Below are 19,725 nucleotides of genomic sequence, written 5' to 3' on the forward strand. Positions count from 1 at the left end.
TATATTTTCAAACTAAAGTAAATGATTTTTTTTTTTTATCGGACGAGCCGTTTGGGCTGTACTCTTTATGTGCCCAATGTTAAATGAAAATGCAACGTTGGCATTTACCGGGAGATGGATAAATTTTATAACAGTATGGTGAATAGGGGCATGTTTGAAATGGGAGCCGGCCATCGACACGTTAGTGTAAAAGACTGTACTTCATTCGCTTATGTTGTGGATCCCAGTAGATAAATGACAACGGTGCATTTTCATTTAACATTGGGCACATAAAGAGTGTACAGCCCAAACGGCTCGTCCGGTTAAAAAAATCACTTTAGATTGAAAACATCATATTTGGAGACGGTTTCCTCTCTTACATTTTGTTGTAACTCTGATAACAACAGAGTTAACCTATGTCAGAGAACTTTTGAGACATATAGTAATGGAGATTAACACAAAATCAATCTGCAATTGAACTAGCATATCATAAAATCAATAGAACTTAGATATCTTTTGGCCTTCCGAAACATCTAGGCGCACACAGCAAAGCTAAGAAGAACAGTTCTTTAAACCTTGCGTTTCCTCAGGCTTATGGTAATTGGATCTTCGCCTGTTTTTCTTTACATCTTTCAATTGGTTCTGTCAAAAATGTATACCTAAAAAGGCAACCTTATTGGTAAAAAAATGAATGCTTAGTACGATGTGTCAACCAGTACCTTGGAGTCATTTTGCATAATGTGTACTTAGAAGCAAAAGAGAACTCAATACGGCTCTCCGCCATTTCGTAACCTTACAGACTTTCGACATCACAGCATTTATTCATATAATAGAAAAACCGGTCTTTGCAATTTTGTTTGTTTGTTTGTTTGTAATTTATGTATTTGCATTCCGGGAAGTATATGGAAATGAACGTGGTAAACATTGTGTGAATGATTGCAATGTAAACTTCTTGGATGGCGATCGAAGCGTTGTTACCAAGTAGTGTATTATACGATAGTCGCCAAAGTGAAGAGCAGATCTTTGAACACTTATACACAAGAGTACATGTTCTTGTGGAAATGGGATTCATGTAGAATATAGCTTATATGTTTTACTGAAAAAAAAAAAAAAAGATATTCGTTACATTTTGTTTATACTGTTACTAGCGTCAATTTCCCAGTTCGCTGGGTTAAAATAAGAAAGATTAGTAATATCTATATTTCGTTAGCCAGTCACGTTTTTCTATTAGTGAAGCGCTCTCTGATATTGGTCATTTTCGATCATTTTTATATATCTCCCTCACCCTCAAGTTACGGGGCTGAATTTGGATTAAAATGACATCGAAAGTGTCACTGTTCATCTCAGCGACCCCGAAAACTATGGATTCGGCATTAATATCGGCCAATTTTGATCATTTTTATACTTCCCCTTCCTTAATTTTCACTGTCAAAATGAAATGACAAAAAACATCCCAGGCCCGAACCTCATCTATGTTCAAAATTTGATCGAGATTGGTCGGGTAGTTCAAGAATTATTAAGTGGACCCGCGTAGCGTAGTTGTGAACGCTCTCGCCTTCGGTGCGAGCGGTCCCGGGTTCGATTTCCGATGGGGGCACTCGGTCGAAAAAGTGTAAAACCCTTTTTCAGGCCAGCCACCCTGAATGAGATTTTCCTGGGTTTTCCTCATTCACACCAGGTAAATGCCGGGGTGGTACCTAACCCTCGTCGTGATGTCATCCCTCAAACGTGACAAACTAAATGGCCTTAGTTGCCATCCTAAATCCTAAAATCCTAAAGAATTATTAAGTCACAAACATAGTCACTTTCATTTTTACTTATATAGATAGATGTTGTGGAAGATTATTCGATTGCTTTGAACACAACGTCCCTATTCAACACTAATGCTGCACGAAACGTAGACCTAATATTTCGCGTGCGATTCGAACCATATATCTTCTTCCGTAACTGAGAATCGAATTCGCATATCTCATATTAAAATCAAAAACATTAACCATAGCCACGGAAAAAAATGAGAAATATTATACGTAGATGCAATTTCTACATCTAAATTTGGGAGGTATTTGTGGGGTTGTATAGACTGATTAGTTTTTTTTTTTAATGCCTTTAAACGAGCTAGACTATCGAGATAGTGTCTGTAATGAGGCAGCTATTAGAACCACCGTGGTGTGGTGAGCCGTATATAAAAGTGTAGTACGAATACGTCCGTTCGTCCTTCTTTCCCTTACTCTACAGTCAGTCTACACGATAACTCGAACAAAAGCGAATTACAGTTAGAGCGATTATCTCGACGGATTTCGTTAATGAACTCAATACGTTAACATCTTCATGGTAACTGTAGTGTTAATGGTAGCAATCTATATCCCGTTTAAAATCTATAACATTCCCTTGCTTCTATGCAACCTGCACAGCAGCAAAGAAATGTTGGTTGTCTACAATAAAATGAGATATAGTTTTTCTTACTGTAATTATCTCGGCCGATTTCGTTGATAGAGTTAATATCTTCATGGTAACGGTGATTTTAACGGTGGCTACCCATGTCCTATACCCCACGTATAGAAACAGCCGAGATTTGATTTTTTAGGGTTAAACCTAAAATAATAATAATAATAATAATAATAATAATAATAATAATAATAATAATAATAATAATAATAATAATAATAATAATAATAATGGTGAGATGAAACCCTCACATGTTTGGGGCATGAGAGAGTATATAAAACCTAGAGTATTGTTGCTGTCTGTTGAATTCTTCTTAATAATTATTACTGATCGCTTCAGCTATCAGCATATACTCATTACTAAATATAAGTTTCACGGGATCGTCTTCACCAGTCGCGCAACCAGAATTTTTTGTTGGGAGGGATCTAAGCTTAGGAGGGAGGGTCCAATACTGCAAGCCACTATGTCTATGTAGTATTGAACGGATAAGCACCCGAAAAGACGAAAAGTAATTGTATCGAACACTAATGCTGCACTAAACACTAAAATATTTCCATCTATATTTTCAGAAAAATGATAGAACTAGATTGTTTGTATAAGAGAAGGACTACAGATGAAGTGTAAGATCAGTTTCATGCTGCGTAAATCATCTTCCTGTTAAAAAAAAAAGAAAAGAAAAGAAAAAAAGAAAGAAAAAGAAAAATATAATTTATTGGGAAATTTTGTACAAATATATGTTAGGTTGTTCTTTGTTTATTTTTTGAAAGGGGGGGGTCCGGACCCAGTGGCCCTCCTGGGTACTCCTGTGCCTCTTGTTTTTACTATCTTTAACAGAGTTTATTTCTTTCTTGTGACCATTGAGATAAAAGGGGATGATATCTCTGGTGGAGATTTTCATTGGACTTCAGTGGGATGCCTGTTATGGGATAATATTTTGTTGTCCGAAAGTTGTCCTGTGATTTCCTGCACTGAACCCTGAAAATGCCCCGCACAAAGTTCCACTTCCGGGACATAAGCAGACATGTAGATATCCATAGAATGTCCACTGACAATTAGTTCGTCAATTGCACGTTCAAACCTATTATGCCTATTGGACGCCTGCCTATTATGTGGGTTGTTTTCAAAGGCGAATCTAGAAGGTGAAAACTGGGGGGCCAGCCAGAATCCAGACTATGGTATCATGAGTTTAGAGATGCGTACGAGACAAGATTTGTGGCTGTCTCGTCTCGAAAATGTGCTGTAAAGGTGATGTCTCGACTCGAAAAATGTATATTTCTCTATTGGAAGAGCCGTGTCTCGACTCGAATTTTGTCAGGAAAATCCTGTCTTTACTCGTCTTGTGCGCATCCCTACATGAGTTAATTATAAACTTTAAAAAATTTATAAATAATAGCTTAAATTATTTTTGTATCTCAAAAAACAAAGGGGCCTAGGCCTCACGGTTCCGGGCTAGATCTGCCATTGGTTGCTTTGCTGTTAGTACCTGGTTTTGGTATCTATCAAATTTTATTACTTTTTAAGCTAATGCTAACGATTACAATATTAACTTTCTGCTATCCTTTTTTACATCTTCCAACAAGATTACGTACTACTTTATTTACTATGCTAAAGATAGATTTGCACAGGGAATGGAGGGGAGAGAAACAATTTCTTATAATGTTTGATCATTCATGAAGAAAGCAAATGTTAACACGCCCTCCGATTTATTGAGAAGTTTGTTTTATGTTTGTGTAAGTTGTAGATAACAGGATATAAGCATAGTTATTTTGTTCCTCGTGACCTTGGCGCTGTGAGAGAGAGACTTCCCTCTCGAAAGTGCCACCTGGTCTTGCGGTCATTCAAGGAATTATAAACTCGCAAATCCAAGGCCACTTCAAGTGTCAAAGACGGAAATCACTCCTATTGCATTCATCTCAGGGAATACAAAAATAATTGCTTTGATTGGGGAATTTGTCAGACGAAGGAAGGAGGAGCTCCACGGCACAAAGTTTAAAAAGTACAGAAAAAAATGAGCTGACATTAATTATACAACACGATAATTATTCTTTGTAGTCATAGAAATGCTTATTATGCTATCATGCAGATTATAGATAGCATAATTAAGATTTTATTGGTCGTTAATCTTGTTATATAGTCAGGAAACGATCACTATGCACACTAGCCCAGTGGTTCTCAACCTTTTTTGATTGACGACAAACTTTACTGAACGTCTCTAGGATATCGCAACATACTTGTTTGATTTTTATACATACTGTTAAGAACAACAAAACATAGGTGAACTAAGAGTTGTTTAATAATCAATTTAAATGAAGGAGCTACGATATGAAACTAATGAGAAATGCATATTAAAATAGCAGAAAAATACAAATGCAACAAAACCTGCATATTGAAATACAATTAAAATTGAAAGGTAATGAAATACCTGAGCATGGTGTAATTTCACTAGTGCGGCAATGTCCGGTTCAATCTTTGTGATGCACATTATAAAGTCATTGTAAAATACTCAATAAGTTTTTTTAACAACTATCCAAGTGTTTTTTAAACAATAATTAAAAATTACTTGATTTTTTAATCATATGACACAAAATTAAGGGAGTTATGAAGTTTTAAAATATCCAAACGGCCTCCGTTTTAAAACAGTATGACGGATCGGATTCGATATTTGTAATATGAATGAAATTACTAAATTTGGTCTTAATCCATTCGATTTTAGGGAAATTGATACAAGATACAAGAAATAGATTTTACTGTTATAGAAATAGATGGATATCTTGAAATCTCCTCGAGGGATATATTAAAAGTCCCGCACAAGCTTATTACAAAACAGAAATTATAAAGGGGTCGCTGGCAAGACGATGTGATAAAATGGGGGTCATGATAGGAATTAGATTGAGAACCACTGATCTAACCCAACCTGCCGCAGAGTTGAATTATTACAAAATTTGTGTTATCATGGTTTTCAGGACTGCTAGAAACATATAGATATGCGAACAGTTTTATTTTCGTAATATATGGTTTTGTAGCTGCATTGTCACACCACAATTTACATAATAATAACAATAACATGGTTCCTTGTTCGATTCCCAGTGGAAAAGCAACTGAACGCATTGCGGGTTTCGAGTCCACACAGTGGCGTAGCAGCTGCCCCCACAAGCCCCGCAGTGCGGGGGGGGGGAGCGAAGTATACGGGGCCCCGAAGTCTTGCGATGAGTAAAGGTTTAAAGAAGTAGAGCTTCAACCTTACTTCTGTCGGCTTTACAACCAGGGCCCCTTCTCTATACTTTGCGGGGGCCCCGCAAAAGTGTGTTACGCCATTGAGTCCACAATAAACTAAACATACTCGTAAAATAATAATAATAACAAGAGTTTTTTCAGCATTTTAGAAACTTGTTTTGACACACACACATATATATATATATATATATATATATATATATATATATATATATTGTCTGTAAACAGATATTAAAAAAATAATTTCCAGGTGGCGTGTTTGGTATCGAAAGTGTTTGAAGGTCAAATTTAAGCAGGACAAAAAGTGCGGGTATCAGAGAAAGAGAGATCAACAAATTTTTACACGTTTCAGTTTCTAATGAAATAATTTAGTTTTTATTATTGTGTTCTTGGTAATTCTCAAGGTGAAATAACGTAAAATCAATTACAAAACCTAGTCTGAATTACAAAATGATTACAGTAGTACGTGAGTTGTAACATATCGCATCTCAGTTTTTTCTTTTTCTTTTTTCATTTTTATTTATTTGCAAAACAGTGTTCATTTTGCTTTCACTAGGGTTACCAAACGTCCTCTTTTTCGAGCCCTAAAAATGTTCAGCGGAATTTTAGCAAATAGTGGAAATGTTCTTTTTTTGGGGGGGAGGGGGATTGTAGATATTAAAAAATTGCACATGCTTTTTGTTGTTGTTATAGCAGTTGCAAGGTTGCATTTTGTTTAATTGAAACCAAGAAAATTGAGTTAGTGGCCGTTGGGTGTTAAAGAATTATGGAAGAATTAATTATAATCCTAAGTGGAGATTAAGAACAAACGGCTCAATAAATAAATAAATAAAAATAAAAATAAAACAAATTACTCAGTGGGAATTGTGGAAGTTTATTCTGCATAAATATTAGTAGACTTGAGATATATTTTGCATTTTTGTTACTTTGTTTTTCTTCAGTCTCCTCACATGATTGCCGAAATGATACCTTTAATCCAGGGCTGCAAATAAGCAACAAAATTTTACCATCCCAAGAAAAATGCTACTAGCCCACATTCCACATCCCAATTGTGACTTTTACAGTTTTTACTGTTTTAAAACTCGCCCGCACCGATGAACCACTCGCCCCGGGCGAGTGGGCGAGCGGTTATTTACATCCCTGCTTTAATCAGTGTGATTTCAGATTATTTCATCTGGCGCGGGGAATTTTCAAATACACGGGAGGTGAAAATTACTGTGAAAATACTGGATTACTGTGAAAATATTGGTATAGTGTGTTCACTCAATAGGAGTGCAGTTCGACAAATTTCTTTTAAGAGCCGGCGGGAGTCAAGTGACCTTGACAAATCGAAGATATCGCAGTGCAAAGTGTTTCCTTATTTTGGCAACAGATGGGGTTGTTGCTGAAATGCCGTCAAAGCTAATGGCACCCCTCCTTTTCCTTCGTTTTCCCCTGCATGTGGTCAAAGTTGGACAGCGCAGGAGGGGGATGGTTACGGATGTAAATGGGACAGAGGAGTGAAATTCCTTTCTTTTGGCTAAAAGAGAAACAGAACTGAAGAAAAAATAAATACAGAGATATTCTAAGAGGGACCAACATGATATCAGCCGTCAGCCACTCAAATATCTACAACGGTCACAAACATACCATAGAGAACTAAAGCACTTATCGCCTGTCTCTTTCTCAAAGGATTCTACCTATGGTAAATAACGCGGGAATAGTGCAGGAAGAGTCTGATATAAAATGAACCCTGCATATATATATATATAAACGGGAGAGTCGATATTCTAATTTATTTTGGGCCTTCGTGGTTAAAAAAAAAAAAATGGAATTGAAAGGCAGAAAACCCAGACAAAGATCTGAAATGTATTGGCAATGTGACTCTTTTTCAGTGGAATCCATTTCTTTATTTTTTTTTTTTTTTTTCAAAATATGATCACCAGATTTACCCTCTGTCTCTCCTTCACATTCGAATGGTCATGGGGTCGATACCAGTAGCTGACCATCCTGAATTTTTCCTATTACAACAGGAAAGGGGCGCAATGTTACATTTAGCCTTGGGTACCGGCTTAGAAGGACAGGAGGGAGCATATGCCCTGCATGGAATTGTTTTTTATTTGGGGAAATAGACCACTTCATTAACAATAGAATTAAAAGATGTGTCACCTTCTTCAGGAAGGTACACTCATGTCCAAAATTATTGTCGCATGTCTATAAATATGTTGTTGTAGGAATATAATTTGATAACGAATTCACCCGGTATTTCTTATAATGTTAGTATGTGTACAATCGGCAGAGAGATGTATGCAAATTTCATGTCAAAAGAGGAGTAAATAAGAACAATAAAACGAAAATAAAACTTTCGTGTCCATTTAGCAACATTATGATTTACTCATTCTAATTTTCGTATTTATAAATATTTTCCTATGAAATTTACCATATATACATTTCCCGATTATACACATAGTATCAGTATTAAAAGTACCCAGCAAAATCAGTATTACATTATATTCTTACATGAAGACAGTTATAGATATGCGACAATCATTTTGGAGATGAGTGTACAAGGACGTAACAGGTGTTTGTTTCAAACATTGAATAAGTGTTCGTATACATTGAACTTATTTCCTGACGTCATAGAACTAAGAACTGTCACAGAGCGACGTAAGTCCGGCGACAATACAATATTTCATTTTTACTTTCATACTTTGCAATATATCTATTTATTTTAAAAGCAAATTTTAATATGTTTTTATTTTCAACTATTTTATCCTAAAATAAATACTAGCCTTTAACCAGCCCTTATTTCCCTGGTTGCATATCACTTTAGGATTTGGAAAATATGTCCAACGAATAAAAAAATGATAAAACACCTTTTAAAGACATTCTTTTGTTAATCAATTCGTACTAAAAAGTTAAAAATAATTTTATTTATGCAAGCCTAAATAAAAAGAATGGGGCGCGTCATTTTAAGAATTTATAAAGTAACTGTATGTAAGCCTATATTAGAGCGCATCCCATTTTTTTTTTTTTTTTAAGTCACGCATAACCAAAATTGTTTTTTTACTTTTAAGTGCGACTTGATTAATGAAAGAATGTCTTTAAAATGTTTATTAGTATGTTTTCCTATTATTATTGTTAATGTTTGCATCCTTGGCATAGGATGTTTATTTTGGTAAGGTACCGTATGGTGCGTTTCTATACTACTAGGGTATATTAAAATTTAGTTTCCTATGCGATACATTAAACAGTACTTTTATTTATTTATTTTTTTTTTTATAAAAATTACTACCGAATATAGAGTATTTCTCCGCTAATAAGAGGGAGACAGATTGAGGATACCAAACACTCCTACCGTTAATTGAGAAATATTTCGGTGTCGACACTGATGAACAACATCTACATTTGAATTTGAATGTTTTATGGGCTTTAGGCAATTGATTCAGACCGGGATACACGGGGGACAGAATGTTGGAAGCAAGTAGTCCAGTCCCTAGTTTGAATGTCTGGAATGAGTAAGGACTCTTCCCCCCTTGGTAAAACCTGCCGGAATTGGAAGCAATATCAAAGAAACACTGCTTCGAAAAGAGAAGGAGCAAACATGCATAACTAGATAGTCAGAGTCGGGTTTAGGTTTAGTGGGGCCCCAAGCTGTTTAAGGTAATGGGGTCCTTTATGTGTCCAGATGAACATAGGCACCCTACATACAGAAATGAACAAACTAGAGATAATTTAGGAAGCAGACTAGCAGAAGGAGCCCCATTAATTACATGAACGTAGGCTACACAGCAGGAAGCATTGTTGCTACGTATATATACATTTTATTTTATTTTTTTAATTTTCTTATATTTTAGAAATGTATATCCAGTTTTTCTTTAGATTTTTGGGCCCCAAGAGAGCAGGGCCCTAAGCTATAGCTTGTTTAGCTTATACGTAAATCCGGCACTGTAAACAGTATACACACACAGGCGCGGATCCAAGGGTGGCTATAGAGGCTATAGCCCCCCCCCCCCTTGACGTTCAGGTATACACTGGATAAAATGGGCTTCAATCCTGTTTACTCTGGATAAAGAGACAAACTATGGTTTAGCTCCTCCCTTGATCATATCCTGGATCCGCCACTATATATAATGTTTGTGTTTAGTATGTTGTACGATGGAAGCTGATGAAAGAGCTTTATATTATTCTTGATTTTTTGACAGGCAAACAAAGAATATTTCGGGGATTAATCTACTCGATTATTATAATAAGATTATAATATTGTATTTTATCTTTTCTCTTGTATGTATATTCTCAGTCCTGCAGGAAGTTTTCATTTCTTTCTTGGAATAGATAAACGAAGACTTTGGTTCGGCTTCTCCTTCACAAATCTCTGTCGAAAGGTTGACTTTATCGCTACAAACACAAATTACTTCTTCTCATAGAAACCATCTACAAATACACTGTACTGCTGAAACAGAAACCATCAACTAAAGAGGTCATAAATTTTGCCATTCCTCGTGTTTGAAATTCCGTTCTTCACAACGACTTCCTTCCTCCCGAAGTTCAAAGTAGGTTTTCAAAAGGACTGGCTCCCGCTGAGAAGGAAAGTGGGATGAGGAATGACTATAGTGCCATCTAGCAGTTAGACGGCCAAGTACGTGAACACGAAAAAATCTGATTTCTGATTTCTGTAGATTCAATAATGAAGGATATAATTTCTCATCGATTGTGTAATGAATGTCTTTGGAAACAGCGAAAAAATAGTACAGTAGCGCACAAGTACAAAGATAGTACTCCATTTTCAAAAAAGTTCGAAGTTTTTAGCTCTTTTCCTTACTGTAAAAAAACAGAAGACTTTTCCCTCTAATTTTGATCATTTTCTTATGGGAATTTGGATTATAATTATCTGTATTTATAAGAAGAAAATATCACGCACAGCGTTCAAATTGCACCTTTAAAATGAGATGCATCATATTTAGTGCGCTACTGAGACATTTTTGCGAAAGAACGAAATGAAACCATGATTTGCCAAAAAAATGGTTGATATCCCATGTTAAATTGAACACCAATATTCCGGCCGCTGTGGCGCACTCCTTCTCCCTCTTAAGTCGCCATGTTGATTTTTACAATAGCATCCCTTCCTCCTTCTATTCCTCTTTGAACCACATTTGCGGGGTTGCAACGTCTTAACAGCCACTTGTCTACAGCGAGGTAAATACACTAGTTGTCGCCCGAGGCAAGAACTCGCCTTAGCGTCCCCCTGACCAACCAAACCAAAACGCTTCCCCAAATATTTGCCCAATTTTGCGACCTCCCAATCCGGCGCCCGGGGCACAATCCAAATACCCCCTAGTTACGTCACTGCTGGTCTATTCTTTCTTCCCAGTACTGCGACTAATATGAAATACTTATCAGGCAATGTAAGAACAATGAAGCTGGTCTTGGGAACAAGGAATCGAGCACCAGCTTAAAAGACAGCATATAAAACTGTGACAACTAAGACTCCACGTAGAGTTGACAAGCGACTATCAACTATTTGAAATGAGGCTTCTGGTTGGCCATTTTAGTTATCGGAGGTATTTTCTGCAAGATCACTCCGACGATAACTTATTTATGGTAGAAGGTTGCTCGTACACAAACTGCACTTCGGTTGAAGAAACTAACTATAACATACATTGAGCAAGATGGGAAATATTGCCCCAGGTAAAATTCTCTATCTTCAAGGGGTGGATGGGAATTTCGTGCAGGTCATCCTCTCAAGTTGTGGTGGATCTTTGCCACTTCCGGTTTTAGTAAAGAGTTAAGGATGGATATAAAATGTATTATTAGAACGCTTAGAACGATTGGAACGCTTAGAGATTAGAGGAAGTCGCTTCTCGCTATCTATTGCCGTTTTCACTATATAACGATCAACGTTAAAACCGGAAATGTTTCATTTCTACCACTTCCGTTGGATGTATTACTTCCAACAGCGAACTCAATTCCTTATTTTTGGCTCTACGTCCTGGCCAAAATTCATGATAATCCATCAAATAGTTCGTGATTTTTTTATATCCCGGACGAACGGATGAATAGAAACAGAGACAGGGTAAATATATACACAGGAGTTTTGGAAAACTGAACTCCTTAAAAATTGGTCATTGTTTATAATTTCAGTTATCTGTCAAGTATTGCTGACTCTAGGTGTCACTATGGAATGACCTTTCAGCAGTATCTGAAACTACGGCTGTAAATAAAATATACCCCAGCACAATATTACAACAAGAAACATATTTATTTACATATGTTGCACACACCATGTCTCTTTACTGTATTAACAGTGTTTTAGGACACGCCAAAAAAACATTCTAATGTCGGCGTAGAGAATAAAGTACCGCTTGAATGACAAATAACAAAACATCTCCTCGTAAAGTTATAATTGGCGTATCCACATTTTATGTGGAAGACTACACCTTAAAAAACACATTTTATATCTTATGAACGACAAGGGGTAAAAATTGCATGCTTCTCGCTTTCTGTTGTCATTCAAATGGTTCCTTAAGCGAATACAAGTTGAGGATGAAGACGGCAACTGGTATTTGTGAAGTGACTTCAGTAGCTTTACAAGTAGGCTCTAATTCCTAAGGTAAACAACCCAGCGCTTCCAACAAAGCACTTTTTTATGTCTTCTATATACATACTGTGCAGTGCACTAGGTACCACTGTGAAGTCTAAAATAAAAAGAAAAAAATATAGTGGTAACGGTAAAGCTATGATACCAAGAAGCATGCAGAGACAATAAGTCCTTCCAACAGACATTCTTTGAGAAATCTTCCGATGTCATGGCCCCCACCATCTTAACATGTCTGACTCCCATTTCCTGCTCCAGTCCAGTTGCTAGCAACATCCTCTCTGACTTCACACTGTCTCTCTCATATGATCTCATTCATTTTTTCTCTCTCTCTCTTTGTCGGTGCTGTTGTTCTTCAGGCCTACATTAACTCCCCCACCCAATTAATCACGTGGTTTCCAAGAATGTCCAGCAAAGCCGTCGGAAGTAGTAATTCCAAGCAGTGTTTCCAATTCAAATGAGTTCTTTTTGCAAAAAATTGTGTATTTTTGACGGAAATTGAATTCTATGAGCATTTAAGTCATTGTTAGGTTCTTTTAAAAAAATGTATCAGTTGCCAAATATTAAAAAGAACAGCGAAGCTTTGTTAAATTGTAATTCCAGGTTCTTTAAATGAAAGCAGTTGATAGTACTGGTAGTTGGCTTTTTTTTTTTAAAAAAAAAAAAAGTTTGAATAAATCATTATTCGAAAAATCGAATAATAAGCGTATATTCTTTGAATATTTGTTATTCGAGTAATTGTTCGAATAGTCTGTTCAAAAGGAATATTCGGGTATTCAAATAACAGTAGAAAAAAGATTCGAACAATTTTAGCAGTACTACTTATAACCTAGTACACAAACTACCTAGATTACTGAATACTAAACTCAGATTGCATCACACACTTTAGTAACGGTAATTCCAATTCATTACATAATTAAAATTATCAATATCTTTCTATAAACCGAAATGCGATCAGCTAGTCTTAATAGTACTATAATAAATATGTCTTAACTTGAACCCAAGTAGAGGGCACGGTGGTTTAGTGGTAGAGTGCTTACCTCTGGTGCGCGAGGTTTCTGGTTCATTAACCGGTCAAGTAAATTTGTGGTGGACAATATCGTGTCCGTGGGTTTTCTCGGGTTACATCCGTTTCTTCCCACTTTCTCATTCCACCAATTCTGCCATCATTATTAACTTTCTTTAATTATCGTCTTCCTTAACCAAAATGGCATAAACGTGGGACGTTAAAGTGAAAGATTTCACTTCTTTCTTTCTTTCTTTCTTTCTTTTTCTTTTTCTTTTTTTTCTTTTTCTTTTTCTTTCTTTCTTTTTTTTTTTTTTGTATCCAAGTAACTTCCATAACAGCAAATACACAAAATAATCTACCAACAGCATTTTATTTTCTTTCTGAGTATCTTTCTAATTGGTATTACACAACAAGTTGTTCTTTGACACCTAACTATAATCACTCAATTCGCCTAATAGTTACCAAGCAGTATTATAAACATTAAAAGTCGAGATAAACCAAGTTGAAACATTGCGAACTGCATAAAATTGTGCTGTTTAAAGCAGTAAGAGTGGATGTCTTACTTTATGTATGAATGGTGATCTGCGATTTTGCTTTACAACTTTGTTGGGATACTGAAGTTATGAAAGACGGGACTAAAAGTTAAGTGAGGTACTATACAAACCATTACTCGGCTTTTGAGTTGTGTGTACTCTAAAAATTATTTTTTATCCAATAGATTGTATTTGACCTTATCAAAATGTTAATCGTAATAAACATGTCGCCGTGTTCACAATTATTTTGCTGTCTTGAAATCAGTAGCGTCGTTCCAGATTTTGCCAGAGGCGAGGGAAGCAAGATTGTTCACCAACAAAGAGTTCTACGTTATTATTAGTTTATTAATATACATTTGGAAAAACATACGTTTCTCAAACTCAGGAAGATAATTGCCCCCCTGCCTTTTCCAAATGACGCCCATCTTAAAATGATGTTCAAGTAATTAACAATGAGCGCTTACTCTCGCAAAAAAGAAAACACTTGTGACCAGAGGTAAAAGTGGATCTGAATAGGTAAGGGGACGCATGAAATCACGCCGTCCCCGGTGATCTTTGCCCATTGTGATTTTTTTAGGAAGTAGTGAACGCCGCAGATATTTTTTTGGAAGTGAGGTAACATCCCCCCGCGTTCCTCCTCTTTTTACCCCTGATTGTGACAAGAAAAGATTATCTGGCAATCCTGAGGCAACCCATGAGCACTAGCGAATCTAGAAGGTAAAAACTGGGGGACCAGACAGAACCCAGACTAAGATATATCACGAGTTTATAAATTTTCAAAAACATAAATTATTGCTTAATTTTTTTGTCATTCAAAATACTGGGGGGCCTAGGCCCTCTGGCCCCTGGTTAGATCTGCCAGTGCCCATGAGAATAGTTTATAGAAGTCTGGTGAAATTTGATACTTTATGACCGACAATTTTGTCGGTGTATGTGTACAAAGCCTTGGCCCTGAAAAAAATAGTCCATTCAATTCAAAAATGAATAAACATTGAAGTCATTTTCCCAGGTGTAACTTTAAACCCAAACCCACCACATACACACACTCACTTCTTAGTCATTATTTCTTTTTGTGTCCCATTAGCTTTTTACTAAGCAATACATAATTATACAGTACTGGAATGAATTCATAGTTGACACCATTTTTCTTGAAACGTTACGTGTATTGTATACGGAATGACTAAGGATTCATTTATTTTTAAATACCATCTGTATGAGTATAAAAGAAAGTTGAGGGGGGGGGGGTTAGAGAAGATAGCAGAGTTGAAGGTTATTTCATTGGAACGTAGGTGGAATTAAAAGGAAAAGAAAAAAACATGATGGTCTACGTCACGCAAAAGTGATTTCGTCACATAGTAGTGGTCGGAGAGTTCAGGAGTCATTCTTTTGAAGAGTCCACAAGGAATGCTGAAGAACAGGGAAGAAGCCATGTAATAGAAGTGTGAGTGCTTCAACAATACACTTGTGGTAATAACACCACTTGAATATGCATTTTGTGGTCGTCTTCGAATAGAATACGCGAACCATTGTTTCTGACTCGTTATGTTGTGTATTTTGTGGTTGTAGTAATGGTTGCAACTATGTTCAAAAGTGGTTGTCATATTCCATTGTAGTGATATTTACGGCAAAACAACTGTAAATAAAATGAGTGTCTTGTACTAGGAGATTTACCTATCATGCATGACTGAATGTCAAATAGGATTTCCAGCTTCAGCATCATACAGGATAGCAAATTGCAATATGTGTCCTGAAGTGAGTATACAATTTATTTGTTCTTGTTTTTTATTCTTGTATAATACCGTCCCTTTTTGTATGGGTGTCGTCAAGTATAATTACCAGGGCGAGTAGAAACTTTTTTTATATATATAATTAGTTAAAATCAGGGGCGGATCCAGGGGGGGCGATCGAGGCAATGCCCCCCCCAGAAGAAGAAACTTTCTTATTTTATATATAGGCCTATATAAAACCCATCCCAGAGTTTGGAGCTCTTAAAAGTAGCTTTAAATAGCAGTATTACAACCCACCGCCCGCCCAGAAGTCCGTTCTGGATCCGCCCCTAGTTAAAATTAATATTTATTTCGGTTATACTCAGTGCTTTTTTCCCAGGAAGAAAAGATGCCGTCCTGTTATTACAGGAAGTTCCGTACCTTTGGCATTTTCCGGACGAGCGATGGGCTACGTCCGTTGTGGATCTAATAACCAGTAGGTCGAACGACGGGCATAACCCGCCCTTTGCTTTACATTTTCACCGCGAATCAACTACTGGCTGTCCCCTATGCACATTTATTGAGATAATTTTGTTCAAATTTAATTCACTTCATAGCTCGGATAAATTATTTTGTCATCCAGGAAAACCTACTTGAACACGTGTTGTGTTTACGTTTTATGCTGTCGAGAATGGAATCGAAACAATTTAGATGCTGTTTATACTTTGATAGTTTTTCACAAGAATTCCGGTTTCCATAGTTTTCTAATAAAGCGTGAAAGATATATTCAATTTTAAAGATGTTTACATCAATTATTTATTAATTTATTTATTGTCAATAGGGATGCGCAGGAGACGAGTCGAAACAGTTTTGTGACCAGATTCGAGACGAGACAGCCTGAATCTTTATCTTGTGCGCATCCGTAATTGTCGATATCTGTACAATAAGTTATAATACAATGTCATATTTTTTTCTTTCCCGAAAAAGTGTTTGCGAAAAAGATTTTCAAATGTTAGAGCAATATCTGGAGCTGGATTTAGTGTTTTGCCGTCCCTAGAACGAAAAGTTTTCGCCGCATCTCACTCTGACATTCACTATTTTAACACAATAGATTTTTTTAAATGTTATTTTGTGAATATCCTTGTTTCAATTGAATATTTGTGAGGGAAGGCTATGCGGTGAACAGGGGAGCCGCGCACCAGTACAACATAGTTATACAGACCCAGACGTGTCTAGGCAACTTGACCACGTACAACGTTAACATTTTACTCAACTTCAACCACCGATGATTGAAGCAAATAGACACGCTAAATGCATTTTTACTTGAATGGCGTTTACTTTTACTTCTACTCTCTAAAATTTTGTTGAGGTCTCTCGTGGCACGGGAGACCCGGGTTTGATCCTCGGCGTTAAGCTCCAGGTCCATTTCTCATATAATTTCGCTGCTTAACGAGGCACTAACACTCAATTTAACCAATCAATCGATTTTTTTTATCTAGTAATATGAAAAGGTGCCTTCCAAGATCCATAACACTCCTATCCTAAAGCCCTCCCCGCTGGTCTAGTAGCTAGCGCGTGCGCCTTTGGTGCACGTAGTCTTGGGTTCGATTCCCGGTAAGAGAGCAAAAGAAGCTACACATTCATTTACTTTCATTAAATATCCATCTTGTTTAGCCTAAAAGACATAGCCTTCCGACGTTAAACTACGTAAAAAAAAAAAAAAAAAAAAAAAACACTCCTCTCCTAAATCCACTTCTAAATAGAACTTAATGGTTATGACTTTCAGAGCTTACCTCCACCGGATCATCCTTGATTTTATGTCTGGTTTTCCTGGATAAATTCTACAATTTTTATACCTACATTATTTTAAATTGTTTCCTGGTTGAAATGTTTCAGCTACATTTTCGCAACTCTCCTCAAAATTTTAAAGACACACTTTCCGTTAAGCCACCCACATACAGATATGTAAATATCCCTGAAGTATATGAAAAACATATTCTTCGAAATTGAGCTATCTGAATATTTCTTTATCGGTGATATCTTTTCTACAGTACCGTCGTGTAATTCGTTGTATGTGAAACAATCAGAAGCAGCATTGCTTTTTAGGGGACAAGCGGAAGGGGGAACATTTTCTGAGAGGCACTTTTTTAGTGTGTGTGTGCCAAAAAGGACCGTTTTATATTACTTGTCTTACATTAAAGTCTGGGGAGCAGTCGGGGGACAGTGTTAGCTTGCCGCCCCCTTGCCCCCCCCCCCTCTGGCGTCGTCACTGATCAGAAGAATAGTCTGCACTGAAGATTTAAATTTAAAACTAGAATCTTCGTGTAGACCCTTGAAACACAATAATCACCGTATTCTGTGTGTTAAAAGTACAAAAGCCGATGTAAATCCAGCAAAAAAAAAAAAAAAAAAAAAAAAAAAAAGAAGAAGAAGAAGGTAGATATTCACAACATTTAATGTGCAACACATTATGATCATATAATGCCGTGAGAAGACTTGAGTCTTAATGGTACTTTGGCGTGTAGATTTATTTTCAATTGTGTATTTATTATTATTTAAGAAAAAGTTGAGAGAGAGAGAGAGAGAGGAACAATTGTAGAAACATTTGAAACCGTTAGATTTGCTTAGATTAATAAACAAAACAAACTAAATAAGCATGATTTGAAAAAAAAAAGTGCCTTTCTCTTTCAGTGGAGGGGGAAAATGTCGCAAACTTTAGTGTATATGTACTCTCTACAGGTTCACTCACGTATAACGGGTCTTGTTTGCTGTTTATTTATGAATACGGTGACTATTTTTTTTCATCATAGTTTTTTTATATCCTTTATTATCCCCACTTCTTTATAGTGGGTCTCTCGTTTGCTCTCTGTACTTTTTTTTGTCTTTATCTCCATTAGTAGCGGTTTGCCTTGACTCAGGACATTGTTGTGAAGTACGGAAGGACCCATAGACTAAAAAAGCCTTTTACCTCTGCTATAGGCTAAATACCTCAGCGTTTAGCCTAAATACCTTTTGTATTTCGTTTCGTTTTCTTGATTGGTTTAGCCCATATCACTTTAAGAGCTCTTGGAAATAAAATGATTAAGGAAAGATGGTTTAGCTTGTACTCGGCACCAGAAGATATTATCAAGATCCCTACTTTAAAAAATGAAAAATTAAAAACAAAATATAGGAAAAAAAAAGTTGCCGTGGGTTATGTATGTTTTGTTTGGTATTCAAGGAGGAGACATATTAATGTTTGATTAATTTACGGCTAGAATTTTATGTAATCTACGACTAGGATTATCGCAAACGAGAAATAATCTTCTATTACTGATTATAGCAAAACTATTTTGGTCATACAATGCAACAATAGACTATCAACATACACAATTTTTGATATGTATAAAAATCCACTATTCTCAACCTGTAGATCCTCGGGGCCGCCCTGGCTCAGTGGTAGAGCGTTCACCTCTGGTCCCTGGTTCGATCCCAGCTTGCGCCAAGTGAACTTTGTAGTGGGCAAACACCGTATGCGTGGGTTTTCTCGGGATATCCGGTTTCCTCCCACTTTCTTCATTCCACCATCCATTTCTCATCATCACCGTCTCCTTCTGTTTTTCTTTTTCTTTCTTTTTTCCTTTTTTTTAAGAATCAAATGATGAACATAGAACATATTGATGGGGCAAAATATAGGTGTTCACAATGGCTTCCTGGTACGGAACCCACCAGCCGGCGTTTTGAAGATGCAAATGTGTAGTCAGTACATTAAGGCCCTATGGCCATCACCGTTGATACTGGTTTTCTTGACCAGAGTGAAGAATCCGCTCCTCCATTGTCCTCACAATCTTTAGAGTGTCGAGTGAACACTGTCTAACAACACACTAACAACACTATCTCGTTTTCCTCAAGATTTATCATCAAAATACTGACCATACTTGGGGCTGCTTAACTTAAGTAATCAATGAAAACAAAGTATGGACAATTGCGGTCTGTGAGATGATCAGGATATGATTTCAAAGAGAGACAAAACTTAACTTTACCATATCTATCACAGGATTGGGCAGTAATGTTGTATCGATAAATAAATAAATAAATAAATATTAAGAAGAAAAATGTTAGAGGTTTCAGATTCAACTGTTTTGGCTTACTCTCTGAATTTAATTACATAGAGAAAAGTAAATGTGTTACACTAAACATTTGAATTAATTTTTTTTTAAACCAGACGTTGATGTAATAGTAGTAATATACACTAAAAAAAATCCA

At 36.4% G+C, this 19,725-nt stretch overlaps 1 protein-coding gene across 2 annotated transcripts in view; it reads left to right on the plus strand.

Annotated features, from left to right (window-relative positions):
• Window positions 1-19,725, plus strand: part of LOC145662901 (uncharacterized) — a 339,187-nt gene that overhangs the window by 278,596 nt on the left and 40,866 nt on the right. Inside the window, exon 1 of one of the 2 annotated variants that reach the window (XR_014127118.1) lies at window positions 15,059-15,526. The exons of the other annotated variant lie outside the window; for it this stretch is intronic. The gene's annotated coding sequence lies outside the window, so the exon portion shown is untranslated. Of the gene's footprint in view, window positions 1-15,058; window positions 15,527-19,725 lie in introns of those variants that run through there. 2 annotated transcript variants of the gene reach the window in all.

This window comes from Thermobia domestica, chromosome 10, assembly GCF_964235325.1.
Source record: "Thermobia domestica chromosome 10, izTheDome1.hap1.1, whole genome shotgun sequence".
Classification (NCBI taxonomy): domain Eukaryota; kingdom Metazoa; phylum Arthropoda; class Insecta; order Zygentoma; family Lepismatidae; genus Thermobia; species Thermobia domestica.